General features: G+C 44.5%; 1 protein-coding gene across 6 annotated transcripts in view; it reads right to left on the reverse strand.

The window, feature by feature from the left end:
* mef2d (myocyte enhancer factor 2d) overlaps positions 1-15454 on the reverse strand; it is a 110157-nt gene extending 94703 nt beyond the window's left edge. For all 6 annotated transcript variants that reach the window (XM_069655499.1, XM_069655498.1, XM_069655497.1 and 3 more), the window contains exon 1: positions 15250-15454. The gene's annotated coding sequence lies outside the window, so the exon portion shown is untranslated. The remainder of the gene's footprint in view (positions 1-15249) is intronic.
* Between the last annotated feature and the right edge of the window lie 1906 nt (positions 15455-17360).

Genomic DNA, 17360 nt, shown 5'->3' on the forward strand with positions numbered 1-17360 from the left:
CATATTACATTTCTACCCATCAGCAAAGATGAGACAGCACAAGTTAAGCACAAATGCATGTCTTGTACCTCGACAATACTTGCACACATGAAAGGATGTAGTGCAAGTCTTCATGCATGAACCCACAAACACATGCCTGAAGTCATGGCAACATCTCACGCTAGCATAAGGAAGTGTGTGACTTTGGACGGGTGGAGAGGGGATTATTCTAGCTCCATCTTTTTCTTCTTCTCTCCCAACTATGAATAATGTTTTTCTACAACAGAGGAAGAAAGAAGAGATATAAGACGGCTTCCTCCTGTACCCCCTCCCCTCCCTCTACCCCGCCGCACTCGTTCTCCACTTTAGCTCGTTGCTAACTCAATGAGCCCTGCGCAGATGGTCCCATAACACCACCGCAGCTGTGCGACCGTAAAACGACGCCACGCCCCAGCGAGGAGGAGGTTGATATACATTCAGATATTCAAATGAGGCCATAACCTCTCTGCTGTGCTTCGCTGGAAGTGGAGGAGAGGTGTGGGAGGAATTCGATGGGAGGTGGGACCGTGAAGAGAGTGGGGAGGGGGATGGATGGACGGAGGCGATAGATGATGGTGATGAAGATCAAGAAAACGCCAGGACGTCAGATAAAAGAGAGACAGGGTGAGGAAGAGAGGTGAGAAAAGAAGAGGGGGAGGGAGAAGTGTAGAGGGAGGAGTGGGGGGGGTGAGAAGCCGCCTGGGTGTAGTATTTCAGCTCCTGGCTCTGCTGCTTGCTATTTCAGCTGTGCTGGAGAGCTGGCCAGCAGCCCCTGCTCTCACGCCATCGTAACCCCGTCAGTATGGTGGCACGGCACTCGGGCTGCGTTCACAGTGCAGCTAAATGTCTCCAGATTCTTGTTTCCCCTCATCTCACACAGACCTGATGTTTCCTCCTCAGTGTGATTGGCAAAAAAACAAGCTGGCTGAAGTCGCAGTTTTTGCCTCCAATTTGAACCAGCTCCGAGTGGGTCTGATAATTCCCTAATTCCCTCTTTTTAAACATATTTCGGGTTCTATTAACTCATAGGTACAAAAAGTTTTAGAATCGCTCCAGTAGATTGCTTCAGCCTGCAGCGACAAAACTGGCTGTAGTGGCTGCAACGTAATCCTATTGGGCAAAAGTCTGTCCATTAAAGTTCTTGTTGTTTCCACTGACAGGCTCAGATTGTTATTCTAAGTGCGTGACAACATTACAGAAAGGATCCAGAAACAGCCGTTACATCGCTCTCTCCACAGCCGCCAGACTCCATTACAAAAACAGTCCTTTTTACCTCGCAGAACACGGGAGTTGCTGGTGTACCGCTGCCTCAATCACTTCGTTTGTTTGTGTTGCTGCGTGACTTTGGCGTTTTAAACGGTTAATTTGAAGCCAGCACAATATCTGTTTTTCACACAATAGCAACAAGAAAACTAACCAACAGAAGCAGCAGTAGACCAGAGACTCCTGTGTGCTTCAAGGTAAAATCAGTGTTTTTATCAATGGAGTCTGGTGGCTTTGAAAAGAAGGATGTAATGGGCGTTTCTTGGCTAAAGAGAAGCATCTTACTCTGTAAGGATCGTTTGTGTAATGTTGTCAGACACTGAGAATAACAATCTGAGCCTGTCAGTGGAAAAACACTATTGGAAGTACTTTTATTTGCCCTCAAGGATTACACTGCAGCCATTACAGCCTGTTTCATAGCTGCTGGATGAAGCAGTCTGCAGGAGCAATTCCATTTTTTTTTTTTACCTGTTACTCAATTAGACCACAAAAATATGTATAAACAGGGCCCATGTTTAAAAATAGAGGAATTACACTGTAGTCCCAGGTTACTTAATTGTGGCAAACATCATAAATTTGGCACAGAAGAGGTTTATGTAACTAACCACAGCAAAGAGGAAACAAGACAGGAAAGAAAGCCAAAGAAGCCAGTTGGTTGGTATTCAGGGAGACGCCTCAATTCAGACAAAACATGAAGGAATGTGGCGCAGCCAAACGGAAAATGTGCTGGTGGAATAACTACAAGCATTGAAGAGATACCTTTGATCATTTATGCGTGGAATATTTCACCATTGCGAGCAGAATTATGAGGTTACAACCTATAATAAATAAACTGTTATCCAAGACAAGTCAAATTTCAGCAGCAATTTAGAGTGAAACACGCAGGGCAGCAGTCACTCTCTGCATTTCTTCTGCCTCTCTCTGTGCAGCGAACAGGCTGAAAATGTTGGCAGCAGCTGTAACAAAACCATTTCTGGCAAAAGCAACTTACAGTATGAGCTACTATTCAAGTTTTGAGTCAGCACAAGACCTTTGATTTATGAAACATCTCTGCTTCTGGAGGCAGAATGAGCCGTGTTTTCTGAATACTGAATGATGCATCGGAGCGAGAAACACTTTCCGAAAACAGACGTATGGCATTTCAGAAAAAAGAAAAGAAGCCTCTTCTCTTCTGTCTCTTCTGTCTCTTCTCTCTCGCAGCTTCCTCCGGTCTTGTAGGTGTGCAGCGCTCCTTGATCCTCGTCCCGGCTTCTTCTGTTTCACTTCTTCCTTTCTAATCTTTTTTGTGATGCATTGTTCTGAGAACTCCCTGGCAACAATAGCAGAACGACCTGCAGTGAACCCTCGGCGTTCAGCCTCAGTCACTGGACACAGAAACCTTAATCCACTCTGAACATAATGCAGTCGATTGCTGCCCGGTGCCGATTCTGATTCTTAATAATCCTCCGGGTTTGTGCCGCTTTCACTGGATCTCTGTCAATAACCTTTGATTCCAGCTGTGTTATGAAATATGGAGTTCGGAGTTATGAGATGTTACAAAAACACCGTTGTTGACATAACAAGGTCAGTGGGATGACATAGATATCAGAAGTAGGACAGGTTCTGTATTTATAGACTGTTTATAAGAAGTGGACGGGGCCTCTGGGTGCTCAATTCTGCATTCTGTCTAATGCCCAGCAGGGGGCGACTCGTATGGTTGCAAAAAAGAAGTCAGTAAACATGTTCCTGATGAGTTTATGGTCTCAACACAGCATAACATAATGTTCATTTAGTCAATGATGCTCCCATTTAAAGTCACGGACACCATAAAGCAGGGGAGGATTTAGGGCGGGGCTACCTGTGATTGACAAGTCACGACGACAGCAACCTAGAAAATGTCTTATTCAGCTTTTAATTGTAATAAAAGACTCTGAGGAGTCAGCTGTTGTGATGTTACCATGAATCAAGGATGTACCTGGTTAACAAAGCTAGCGCTTGCATTACCTGGTGGCGTAGATTTAGCTAATAGCTTGCAGTTTGCTAACGCCTCAAAGAGGATATGACATTTGGAAAAATAAATCTTATACTGAAGCATGTTTATAAGCTATAACTTCCGACTCCTCTGTGTTTCTGCTGAACTGAATGTTTCTTGTTGCATGTGTCTCTTCTGACTCCAAATCAATCAAACTTTGGTTATGATCTGTCGCTAAACAAATCAAATGTATCACTCTTCACAAACGGAGCAGGTCAGGACGCAACTCTTTTTCACTTAGAGAGAGACTCCACATGAATCCACCGTGAACAGGACTTACAACTAGCAGACGTGTTTTATTTTTTAATCACAAGGTCTTAGTCAACCAAACGTAGCATGCATGCTAGCTAAAACAGACTTTGAGTCGTATGTTAGCAAGCATGTGCTCAACTTTATGCCCTTCAGCGATAAAGCCCTCTGACATTCAGGGTCGCTGTAGCTAAGCTCATACGACCTTGACCTCTGACCTCGCATGGATGAGGGAGAGTAAATGTTTCTTAAAGCAAATCAATACAGTCTCAGATATAGGAAGTATTGTAGGCCGTGTATTCAATCAATACTTGTGTGTATGTATATGATAGTTGAGTTAAAATGTGTAGACTTTAATAAACAGAATAAATCCAACAGGAAGCGTTTTTTTTAATCGGGAACATTTCCTAAAAAGACGCCTCTCTCTCTCTCTCTCTCTCTCTCTCTCTCTCTCTCTCTCGCTCTCTCTCGCTCTCTCTCGCTCTCTCTCTCTTCACTTCCAGCGCTGTTCATTTGCTTTATCACTTCTCCTCTTTTCACTCTCTTTCTAAAAGCTCCAAGACTATTGAGAAACTTAATGGAATTTTGAATAAAAGGCCGTTTTGCTGAAGGTTGCCAGAAGCCGAACTAAATGGATTCAAATTGAGTTTAAGTGGATTTTGACACCGCGGCCGAGTCAAGGTCGACCCGTCCTGGTGTGTCACAGCGGCGCTGCAGTTATTTAAGGTTAATGCTGCAAATTGTGTTGGGTTTAAGTTGCATTTAACCCACATGGATGCTGTGAGGTTGTGTCTCGATCCAGGACCACCGTCCTCTGATCCCGCCACACACTGAGATGCAGTGTCCATTTGGCTGGCTCTTTGCGTCAGATGGCCTCTTCGGTTGGTATATTAAAAGAAGGGAACTTAATCTGGATAAAGTGCTGCAGCAAAGGGACGAGTGAGATCACAAAACTGCACAGATGAAATGTAATAAGAGTCGTACAGATTCTATAATCCCTGATCAAAATAAACGTTACGTGTATTCGATGTTTTCATTCGTCCTTCTGTTTCTACCTCGCAGCCAGAATGAGGTCAGCACACATTTCCATTTTGGCTCCAAAGCTGGTTATTTCCAGCAATTTCTTCCGAGGCGGGCCGGATAAATTTAGTGCCCTGAGCAGGGTATTTTTAGCAAAAATCAACAACTGAGTGAGGATTTACCACACAGGGTTATTTTTTCTTTCATTTCCGTTTACATTTACGTAACAGACCCTCATAGATGCGAACAGACCTGCTGAGCCGTGTGACTAATGTTGTTCCACAAACTAAACGGACATTATTCCACCGTTAAATAATCACTGCAATCAAAGACGTGGATTCTTTCAGTGCAAGACGGAGTTCACGATCCAGCTCAAGGGCACTTTGGCAGAACACTCAAACAATCCTGTGACCTTTCAGATTACAAAAGCGTCTCTTTGAAGTGCAGGCCACCCTGCTGCCCTACTTCCCCAGAATCCATCATCCGAGGACGGGCGGAGGATTCTCTGCTGCTCTGTTTATCAGGGAGATAAATGGAAAAAGTCTGAGTGAGCCACACAAGGTCGATTAGAATTTAGGACAGGGGGACAGGCGGAGCTAACTGCAGAAAATTTGGGATCAAACTTTCACTCTGAGCGCGAGCTATGCGAGCTGTAAGCTGAGACGTGCAGTCGCTGCTCGTCCATGAAGCCACACACACATCAGGCTGTTTGCAGATAAACACACCTTCTTATGTTTCACTGATTCAAACAAATGACTGAGGGCCGAGTCGCAGCTCACAGAACAATACGGACTTTAAGGTTCTAAAGGTAAATCTACCTCGACTGGAGCGGCGATAAAAAACAGATTCATATTTCCACTGATGGAAAGAAAATGTATCGCCAAATATTTTGATAATCAATGAATCATTTGAATCGTTTTTCAAGGGAAATGTGTCAAACCTTTCGTCATTTCTAATCGTGATTCAGGAGCGATTTTTTTATATTTTATGGACTAAATTAATTAATTGCAAACATTAAAAGTGTATTCATCGACAGAGAAAAGCCGTGACCTCCACTTCCAGGTGCAGCGTCTAAGTGCCGAATGGTCCAAAGAATTAAACTCGGATTGATCAGAATCATTTGGATCAATATTGAGATCACATTTTTTGTACTTTCACATTTAAATGAACAGAACAACTCTTTCCGTCCCATTTTGTGCTTCATCGCACTAAGACTTTAAATGCATCATGGGTAATTTCAGCGTGTCTTTGGGAGTTGGATAGGCTGTCTCTGTTCTGGATGTCTGACGGGGAGCAGCTCGTTCTTCCTCTCGACCTTCGCACTCTCATCATGCTGCACTTTGTTACTCTGTAGTCGTGTTGCTTTGCGGCGCAGACGCGGGTTTCATGACCTCTCTGCTGATTATTCTTTCTCGCCCTAAACCTGAAACACCTCCAAACAAGCGCTGACGAGCCGTTTCAGGGGACCAGCTCTTCGTCTTCAGTTCCAGACGTTTGACTTTAGTTCCTCTGCCCGTCTCTGTTGTTCACGCTTCCACTCTAAACTGCCGCTGCGAGGTCGGCGCTCATCACATGACACGCCAGCTCCCCCAGAAGTGAAGCCCAAACCTCTCCATCGCCCCCTGAGCTGCTTAAAACGTCGAGAGAGAGAGAAAGAGAATATTGTTTGTCCGAAAGAGTTCAGAAATAAATGTATCAAATAATATTTCAGGTGAGTCCAGATGAGAACTGTTTTACTGCCTTTGTTAACGTGTTCTATCGCTCGCAGGCCCCTGAAACTTCATAACATCTGTAAATATCATATCGTTATCCAAACATTCGCTTGTGATTTACACGCTGACTGGATCCACATTTCTTGATGGCCAAACATCTACATCACGTCTCAGATAGAGTCATGTATAATTGAGGTGTGACTTAAAGTTTCGTTCAGAAGTGAAACCCGGCTGTTCTGATGAAGAGCGATAAAAAACCAGTGCTGACATGAAAGTGAGGCACATTTCAGGATTCTATTAAATCTGTGAGTCATCTTAAGAGCTCTGCTGATTAAATACTTATGCACTGCGAGATTGAATCATCTGTGTTTGTTAAATATTGAATGATGACTTTAACATGGCCAAAGTGTTCCAAATGGATTCGTATTGACATTTCCCTGACCCGTCAGACACTGATACAACTAATTTCTGTGAGTTCACTACAGTGAGACGGAGAAGAGCAGAGAGTCGTGTTGCAGCGTGTTGCAGCATCGAACCCCAGAGGAGCATCTCTAATGATCGCTTCAAATAATTAAGAAGATTTTATCGAGTACTCGCTCCTTCCATCGCTACGGAAACATACCAGAGGCTGTCAGACGATTCCCTCTCCGACCCTCGCGCACTGTTATTTAAATAAACTCAGAATCACTCTCAGGGGGCGGACGGCGATCTGAAACACACCCAAACTTACAGACAAATGCTGTTTGTTTGCACAGACTATATGTCAAAGCTTTCACAGAAGATATACACACACACACACATTCAAGTGCTAATCTGCACATTTAATTTGGTCTCCATCTTTGTCTCCCAGCCTTCACTGCTGCAGCTTCTCTGCACCTCCAGACATCACCTGTCAGTCAAACAGTGATGAGATGAAGTTCAGGTTTCTGTAATTGGTGCTCTTTCTCTTTGCTCTCTTCAGCACAGAGAGAGCGTGCTGCTAGCTGCAGCTCTTCTGCTGTTTAGTTCAAACAGAGCACAAACATAAAACACGACTCTTCTGCAGACGAAGTTTCACAGAGTTTCAGTCTGTATATGTCGGGCCTGAGAAGTGAAACGCTGCGAGGTCGGGCTGCACCATCGAAACTCGTCAAGCTGCTACTTTATCGCCGCTCGGTGCAAAAGGAGAACTCGCTAATCTACGACAAAAGTCCTGCTGACGGAACATCAAGGCAGACCTTCATCGGAGCACAGAGGGCTGTGTGAAGGAGCCTCCATCCTGCTCCTCCATCGGGCTGTGTGAAGGAGCCTCCATCCTGCTCCTCCATCGGGCTGTGTGAAGGAGCCTCCATCCCGCTCCTCCATCAGGCTGCGTGAAGGAGCCTCCATCCCGCTCCTCCATCACGCTGCGTGAAGGAGCCTCCATCCCGCTCCTCCATCAGGCTGTGTGAAGGAGCCTCCATCCCGCTCCTCCAGCTCACTAAGCTGCCACTTCACAGACACACTCTTCGCTCCTCCTCCTCCTCCACCTCCTCTTCGTCCTGCTTGGGGTGGGTCTGCTTCACCTCCCTGCCCTCCGGACTGACACCCTGCCTCCACCCACCTCCTCCCCCCTGTTGCCTCCTCCTTATGTGCTCATTACCTTAATTGATGTTTAACCCGTGGAATCAGCAGCTGATGATGGCTCAATTAAGAGCTTGCTGGAGGACAGGGATTAGTCCTGTGTAAGTAAGACGGTCTGTTGCCCTGCGGCCTCGGCTCCTCTGGACCCTGCTCCCTCACTGCGGCCCCGAGGGTCAGAGCGGGAGGACGTGTTGCCAAATAGTTTCAGGCTTTAAGGAGGAAACAATTAACCCATGCATGCACCGAGTGTCTCTCTGAATCTTTAAGGGCCTCGACTTGATCAGGATCAAATCATCTGTTTAAAAGCTACAACCAGTGACCGATTCCAAAACATGGACTGATACCAGGTGTCCCGCGGATACCAGTGTGATAAACAAATATGTATAATTGATGCACATTGTTGTTGTTTGCTATCGTCACACAATACTTTATCTAAAACCAGCAGACTTTTGGGAGGGACTAGTTGATTATGGCATCAGATTTGTGCATTGATCGGCGTGATACCAAAGTCTAGCCTGTTGTTCAGGCCGATATCGATATTGGTATTGGTGCACCTCTACTAGGCCTGCACGATCTGAGAAAACTCTACAATGTGCAGAGTGCATGTTAGCTATAACTCTTCTAAGTCTATCTGCTGTTCTTCTTATGAATGAATCTGAGGATCAAGTAATCGATGAGTGCACTGAGTGTTTCAGGTCTTTCAGTAGAATGGAAATACTTGCAAACTGTGGAGCCATGTTGGGATATTTGTTTGGTGCTCTTAGGACGTTGATAAGACCAAATGACTTTCTGTCCTCCACCGAGCAACGTGATACACCGGCAGGAAACAGCCCCAGACCCAGTCACATCTCAGGGATGCTGTTTCACGCAGCTTCATGTTGGACTGAGGTGGATATCGACGTGTAATAGAGCAGCGTCTTCTGCTCCCAAAGCCTGAAGGGGAGGCAGAGGGCTGAAGCACGGACCGGACAGGACGGATGCTCTGATTCGGGTTTTATTCTTCGAGTGTTTCCAGCTGCTGCGGAGAGAAGAGCCACTCTGCCACAAATACAGGAATCAAAAGCTCTCAGATAACTAACTGTGTCTTCTTCCTGTTGGCATACGAAGCTTCTTCTAGTTGTTAGCAACATTTGAACCTGTTGATGTCGATATTTTCCCACAAGTTATATTATCTGTTATTTTTCTCCTTTATTAAAGCATGTCGTCGTGTTATTTTTGTTTTGTTTGAGATTAAAAAATCACAAAAAGGACAAAGCTGGAGTGTTTCTCTACATGCAGGATTATACAAACAATATGTTTTGTGTTTATTAAGCAAAATGTAATGAAAAGTATGTCTGATTTTATTCACTCACAACACAATTTCAATACTTTAATCAATTATTATGATTAATTGACTCTGATAACTGTTTACCTTTGGTTATAAAGATTCTTAAAATATAAAACTTGTGAAAATAGTCGAAGAAATGTCGTCACAAAGATCTTATATACCAGTGTGGGCGCTTGTGGACCGTTTCTTTTCTGGAGTTCTAAGGGTTAAATAGCCGGTCCACTTCATGCTTTCTGTTACGGTGCTTTCAGGGACCTCCTCTGGTCTTTAGAAGAACAAAGAATGTGTTTAAAAAACATTAATCAACACAAAATTGTCGATAGAAAAATTGTTTTAGCAGAAGCGACGTTCAAAAATAGCTAAATAAACAGCGCCATCATCGGCGTAGAAGGAGACTTTCTACGTTAATCTTTGCCGTCGCTTCACTTTGAGAAAAACTCAAAGAAGACGAGCAGTTCCATCGTGGCTGAAGAAGCATTTAGTACCAATAATCGCTCATGTAGTTTTAGTACATCTTTGCAACAACAATCTGTGAGTCATGTGACATTTGACGGCTGCTCTGATTTGCCGCGAGTGAAACTGAAAGTGAATCCAAACAGTCTGAACTCTCCTCTCGTCTTCTGGCCAAAGCAAACAAACAGTAGGTGTGATGAGCCGCACCAGGAGAGGCACATCTCGCCCAGTCTGGTTCCTCCGCCCTGCGTGGTGCTCCTCCGGCTGCACGCACAGAAGGGAGGCCATTTTGAAATCGCAGTAGGGGGAGAGTGGATTGTGAGGTGAGGCTTGCTGCTGCTACTTCCCACATTAAGTGGCTGATGGTCTCCTCTTTGTACAAAAACACCTTTGGCTTTAAGTTCCATTAGCGGAGAGGGAGTGAGGACATTTCTTTCCCTCTCTCAGAGTGCCGGGGTAAAGCGCTGCCCTGCCATGATTGAATCATAGCCATAATAGCAGAAGGCAGAGGCCTGCTGCGCGGCTGAGTTCTTCCTGTTCTCCTCGCTCAGCGTGGGAACAGCCGCCGACAAAATCTGCCCTGGAATCAGCACACAAAAGAGGCCATGAAAGCAACACGAGCAGAGCAGGTAGTAATTGCTCCTTTCTGCTGAAATGCTCCGTCCGTTTAAAAAAAGGAGCACGGCTTGTGGCGTGAGGCTTTTCAGTCTGACAGCAGTGAAGGGGCATGCTTGTCTAACCCGGCTTACAAGAAGGTGTTTCTGCCGTGGTGGGACGAGAGCAGGGGTCAGCTGCAGGCGAGCACGCTGAAAACACATGTCCACTAAGGCAGAGAGGGTAAACAGCCGAATCAATGAGGTGGCAGGAGCCTCGGCCTCCGCCGCACGATGCTACAGTCGCTCGGCTCAGCACTAAACCTCACCAGCCTGCCTCCTTATTTTCTGTCTAACTTCCACAGCGCGTTGATGTCATCCTCTGCTCTCACGCGCTAATGCAGCCTCAGCTTCAGCTGTGATTTAAGCCCATCAATACTCAGCCCGGCCAACAAACGTATTGATTAGTGAAAATTAGACCCCGGTTAAAATTACAGTGCACGCCAAAGTCCCGGCTTCCTGAGAATGTTGACTAATGGAGAGCTCTGGGAAATCTGTCAGGGAATTAACTTGCTCTGTAGTGCAACTCAAACGCCTCATTTAGACCTTCTCTTACTCTCCAAATACTCGACTACATCTTTACTCCAACTGCAAAACTCATGCATTTTATGGTTTCATCTATTTATGTAGGGGTGTGAGGAAATATCGACGCAGGTAATTATCATGGAATTATGTTTTGTGATGCTGTATTGATTCTCTAAAATGCTATCAAAGTTTGTATTGGACAGGGTTTTATTCCAACCCTGGCTCTGTGCTGCATGTCATCTGCCCACATCTCCCTTCAGCTTTCACCTTCAAAAAACATCACTTGATTTGTCCCTAGAAGAAGATATTCAACTTCCCAATGTGCAGCAAATCCGTACATTTCAGAAGCTCGAGCCAGAGAATGTTTTGGTGCCTAATGAAGGCCCGGAACGAGAGCGTGACATCACACAAAGCAGTCAACATCTTGTTTCGAGTTGAGCTGGCGGATGATGACGTCTGGACCCAGACACCCGAACATTTGCACAGCGGTTGCAAACAAAAAGATCAATCGATTAATTAAGAAAAATAAGCATCAGATAAATCAACATATTAATCGTGAGCTGCAGCCGGAGCACTGCTGTGACTATAGCTGTTTGCACACGTGCTAAATAGCTCACATTGAACCTGTACATGCTGCTACACACAGGAAAGTACCCGTCTGTGCACTCGGGCCCACTCAGTCACTTCATCATGCCTCTGTCAGACTCTGACGCGCTCTGTAATGTCTGAGAGCTCGCCGGCTGGCTGCCTGTGTTTGCAGTTCAGCAGGAAGCTGCGGCAGGAGAGAATGATTGTACTTCCTCAAATTAACAGAAGCAAAGAGGGAGAGGAGGAGGTTTCTTTCCTCTCTGTGTTTTGACTGAAGCCAACGGAGCACAGGCAGGAGCACATGGCTGAGCTGTGAGCCCCGGCCCCGTCTCCTCACACACTCCCCTGACTCGGTGAATTTGGGTGGATGTTCAGGAGAATTAATTCCAAGATTATTTTCCTGAGAAAAACTGTCTCCTTAGGTTTCCATCCCGGCGCGGAGCTTTACTCTGTCGATGAGAGCGGCGTACAGCCTCGCCTGCAGTCACGCTTCTCAGGGACACAAAAGCCCATTACTGGAGCTGAGCCCATAAGTTATCTGCAGCTTAAAGCCTTTTCACTGAACAAGTCCAGTTACAATATTTGGTTCAATTTGAGGATTGTGTTCCTGTGTGAGAACACGAGTGAAAGCGAGAGGCCTCCGGAGACTTAAGAGACTCGATGCATGAATGTGATGGAAGAAGAGAGAGATCAGATGTTAAACTGAAGTGCATCATCGACATTTCTGCCTAAGATGCACGAGAGTTCAGCGACCAGCTGCTGCAGCAACGAGGTCGCACTCACTACTCCACGAATACAGCAGCTCCGTCAGCGGCGCTGCGCTTCAAGACAATAAGAAACCACTCTAGTGTCCGTTTTGCACCGGCTCCACGGTCAAGTTAACTATTAGAAAAAGTAAGGATGCACCATATTATCAGCACGCTATCGGCATCGGCAGATATGCCATTTTTCTGCCGATAAAACGCTTTATTCTGCCTAAACGCTCGATGAGTCCCTAAAAAAGAAAATAAAAAGTTACATACAAATAAATCTGTCATTTTGTACATAAGTAGTTTTCTTATATCGCCCAGTGTATGTGCACATTTTAAAAAGCACTGTATCATGTTGTTTCTGCATCTGCCAGCGGGCCACGACAACAATATCAATTACACTACAGAGGAGGGGCGGCTGTGGCTCAGTGGTAGAGTGGGTCGTCTTTCAATCGGAAGGTTGGACGTTCGATCCCCAGCTCCCTCAGTCATGTCGAAGTGTCCTTGGGCAAAACACTGAACCCCAAATTGCTCCTGGTGGCATAGCCAAATATATATAAAATATATCGGCAATATCATGCATCCCTAATAAATATGTCATGTATGGTAAGACGTTCAAAATGAAGGCGTTCAAAACAGACCTCATACTACATTAGATAACAACTTAGCAACGTTAGACTTGCACAATAAGGCAGTAAAGTTAGCAATAACAAATAGTTAATAGTGTTTAAAATGCGAAGTGGTTCCAGTTCAGGCACCAGAATAATTTTGTTACGTACAAACGTACGATAGACATATAGCTCGACTGAGAGGGGATTTTTTTAGACAAACACCAGTAGCATTCGAAGATGAGACACATGTACAGGTTACTGAATGGTGCAAAGATACTGTGAGGGCTGCTTTCTTATACAAATAACTTTATTCAAGAATACTCGTCCCAAGCGGACTCTTGAAACACCTGACTTCAAGGATCGTCTGGAAATAATATTTCTGTAGGTGAGCATCCAGAGAATCAAGATCATCACATTTGGCCACCATCCATGCCGCCTTTTCTGGCAGGTTGGGAGTGAAAATGGGAGGATGGAGATGAAACAGGCCTTAAATAATGCCACGAATAAGGCCACAATACAAGAGAGTCTGCATGTTCACCTCGCAGTGTTAGGACGGATAAGATAAGATAAGGTGATGTGTGTGTCTGTGTGTGGGGGGGGGACCACCCGTTAGCTTCGACATCTTGACAACGTCAGAAACCACCGAGTGTTTATTTGTGTTTGTCAGCTGAACCCACGCTCGCTCACACCTCAGACACAAACCTGTCTCCATGGACGAATTCAACAACTCTCACAAACATTTATTACGAAGCTGGAATCTAATAAGTGCAACTTGTGAGTGCTGGTTGCTTCAAACAGCGGCAAGCTTTCAAACCGGCGTCGGTTTGAAGACGTGGAGCTTTAAACCAAAAGGAAAGCGGAGGGAAGGGGGAAGTGAAAGACTTGATGTTGGCATGTTCTCTCTGGACGAGCTTCTGACTCAAGCACGCGCCTCTGATTTCACTTCAGACCTCTAATTTGTTTCTTCCTTGAATCCTGAATCATAATCAGTGAATTCTTCAGTGAATATTTACAGTGAGCATATTTGTAGCTCTCTTATTGATGCTGCTTGAAGAGAGAGCGTCTGCAGGACACATTTCAGTGTTATGGTTGATTTTATGGACCCAAAACTCTGCCAACAATTACACTCTCTGGTTTATTGTCCCTTTAATTGGCAAGTTCCTCCCCCATCTCTATATTACCTGTTTTATGTGGACACTTATCTGAGATTACACGACAGCCAGAGACTCTGACAGAAATCTCCTCTGACTGCTGGGACGCCCAGCAGCTCTCCTCAGCTGCACCCTTATCTGGACTGTCTCCCCCGAGATCCTGTGACACCTTTTTGGCAACTTGGACTTTACCTGCAGGCGTTGCTGAAACACTCATGTGTGCGTGTTGCAGTAGATCCCTCTGCTGCACTAGATAATGATGTAATAGATAACCTGCCTCCTGACATGAGAGACTTCTCTCCACAGACATTTTCTCATTGTCTTCCTGCACTCTAATCCCAGTCAGCTGCCTCTGAGATCCTGCTAAAAGCAACGCTGGAAAACTGAACAGGACATTTATCACTTTAAAAAAATCTCACCGCTAACCTGACGTGAGCTTGATTCGGGTTTATTGATGCCATCATTACAGCGCTGCTTCCACGGGCAAAATGGTTTCCGGGTTTGAGGAGGAAATTAGAAGTTTGATGGCACTCTCTCCCGGGAGAAAAGCAATTACGCACAGCAATGAGAGCACAATTGTCGGAAATGGGCTCATGAAAGAGACATAAAATTATTCTACAGACACAATCGCTTAAAGGATATGAGCAAAAGCATCCAATATGTTTTTTTAATAAAAGGAACACAATTTCAGCAGTCACTACAGTTTCCCTGAAGCAGAAACACTCTCCTCCTCTCTCTTTATCTGCCTACTTCTCGCTGCTATTTAAACCTGTCATTTAATAAACGAAATTGATGGCGCGATAAAAGTTGCCAATAAAGCAGGCGTGCTTCACTCAGAGATGAAATCCATTTGCAGAAATGAAGAGAAATCGCGTCAAAAAGCAGGCTGACACTTGTCGTAAATCGTTCCTGACAGCTCCTAATGGAGTGTTATTACTGTTGCGCACGACGCTCCAAACCCACCGGCTGCGGGATGTTATTTACAGAAGGTTTGCGGGAGTGAAGCGCGCGAGCGGATAGAGAAAAGAGAGCTTTGATTGCAGTACTGGTGTTAAGTTAACAAACTACATGAAGCACCGCGTGTCCTTGACACAAACACTGAGGGAGGATGAGGCTTTCCAGACTGGGAGCACCGTGCACAGCCTCCTCAGAGTTACCACAACCACAACACTGCGCCGGTTATTACAACTCCGAGAGACACATGCAAAAACCCAACAGCACAACAACAGCAGCACAGCGTCCGGACTCACAACTGTCAGAACTACAAAACACAGGAAGAGGCAAAAAGGTGGCAAAATGCGGCGAAGAGTGACTTACCCGAGCAGTGGATCCACATCTGTTTGATGAGGCGGAGATTCAAACGTCACACTTTGTTGCGTTCAACACGCGCAGAAGGTTTCAACGAAGCCGGACAGTAACTCTGCGCCGCGCGCGGTGGGCTACCAATTAAAAAAATCTTCCTACTTGATGTACAAGGTAACTATTTAGTTATGGCAAATGGTGCCTAATCTATCCTGTGGCATTGCTTTATGATTGACAAGAGTGCGGCCAATGAGAGCGATCTCTCCGTGCTGCTTCGACCAATCAGATCGTCCGCGCGGAGTTGGTGGAAGGTGAGCTGTGAAGTAGGAAGGGCTGATGGCGACATCATGTGTTAAGAGTTTATATCCCTCCGCCCTGTCATGTTTTGAGAGCAGCGGCTTCAGATTGACTGCTTTTTAATATTAAGCAACTCCACTCGAGAGCTGACAGTTAGCACGGCTCCTGGTTTAATTACTTAAGTAGTTAATAGCATTCTATAAGACAATTTTGTACAGTAAATTCTACATAATCATAACTGAAAACTTAACAACAAAATAATTAAATAACTGAATGTCATCATGTAGATCCGTTGCAAAGATAATAAAGTTGTAGATTTGCTCAGGAGATCAAACTAGCGACAAAACAGTGCTTCGGTTTGGTATTTGGTATTAAGACAGTTTGAAGTCTAAGCATTACATTATAATGCGCTTTGTATTAAGTAGTCATATTTTGTAAATGCGTGGATAAAAATATAGCACTTACTGTGCTTTGACTGGATGTCAAATGTGCGATAATGTGCGAATCCTGTGCGAACTACTTCCTCTGTTCACGGCGGAGGAACACCATGTTTACAGTGAGTGTAAGAGTGACGTACAGTGACAGATACAGTCAGTGTGGCGCGTGAGGCACGTTAGCGACACATGTACAGATATTTACTTTCCCACGAGGTTACGTTAGGAGTTTTTACTGTACGTAGGAGACGTACACATTGTATTTTAATGTCTCGACACTATTTTCAGTTTCGAGTGTATGCGTGTTCGGCTACGTCATGTTACGTCAGCGTGAAGTAAATGGCTTGGCTGGGACATTTAAAGTAATATTGCTCGTGCAGGAAATGATTTTAATTTGGCTCGAATGTGAGAAAAAGTGGAGGAGAAGTTTTAGAGTCCAGAACACACACAGACAGTTGGTTCAGTATTTATTATTTTTTAACAAGAACATTAATCGACTAATCAAATACGATTTAAACTCACACATCTAAAGTGCTATAAAAAACAGAAACAAATGAATAAGAATTAGGCCTACAGGTGAAGACTAAAAAGGTAAGATAAACATAAAAAGAAAAGGAAGTTACTGTAAATTTTTTATGAAAATTAATTTACTAATTTAACCAAAAATAATGTATGGTTCAGAGTAGAGCCCCGTGCTGCTTTGTTGCTTTATTATTACTAAAGATACATTAAATATGAAGGTATTCCACTCATTTAAAGCACAAGTTTACTTTTTTCTAAGCGTGTAATGTAAAACTTTACTTTAGTAAAAGCTCTGATACTATCTATCGGAAATTGCCTGATAAATCTAAGAGGTCATATGATTGATGGAAGAGGAAATACGAACACAAAACCTGATACACAAATCTGTATTTAATTTTCTCTAATCTTTGATATTTTTAGAGATAAAGAAATATATGATATCACCTCTGTCTACCTCAAACTGTTATAAAACCATCAGAGAAGTTCAGAGGAGAAATGTCTATTAGTGGAACTGCGAGCGAGTCATAGACACCTGAGACGTGATAAAGGGCGTTCATGTAAATTCTTCCACTGCAAATAGAGTCCAACAACATCGCAGAAACATGCCTGATGATGTTTGGTGGTCTCAGAGGGAACGTGCCACACAGTCTGGATGCCTGTCACTCTCTGAAGTCATTGGACACATGGGAACAGCCGACACACAGCAGGGACAGCTGGCTCAGGGAACGACACTTGCACATTTTACAGCTGTAATATACAACTTCTTACCACAAGAAAAATACACAAGACTGCACTGCACAAAGTTACATGCTCTGCTTACAAGTTATTTCTTCTTACAAGGCAGTGAGTGATCTTAAAAGGATGAGATACCTT

Source organism: Semicossyphus pulcher, unplaced genomic scaffold (assembly GCF_022749685.1).
Source record: "Semicossyphus pulcher isolate SPU_LCO1_2020_fin unplaced genomic scaffold, fSemPul1.0.p SCAF_9, whole genome shotgun sequence".
Lineage (NCBI taxonomy): Eukaryota > Metazoa > Chordata > Actinopteri > Labriformes > Labridae > Semicossyphus > Semicossyphus pulcher.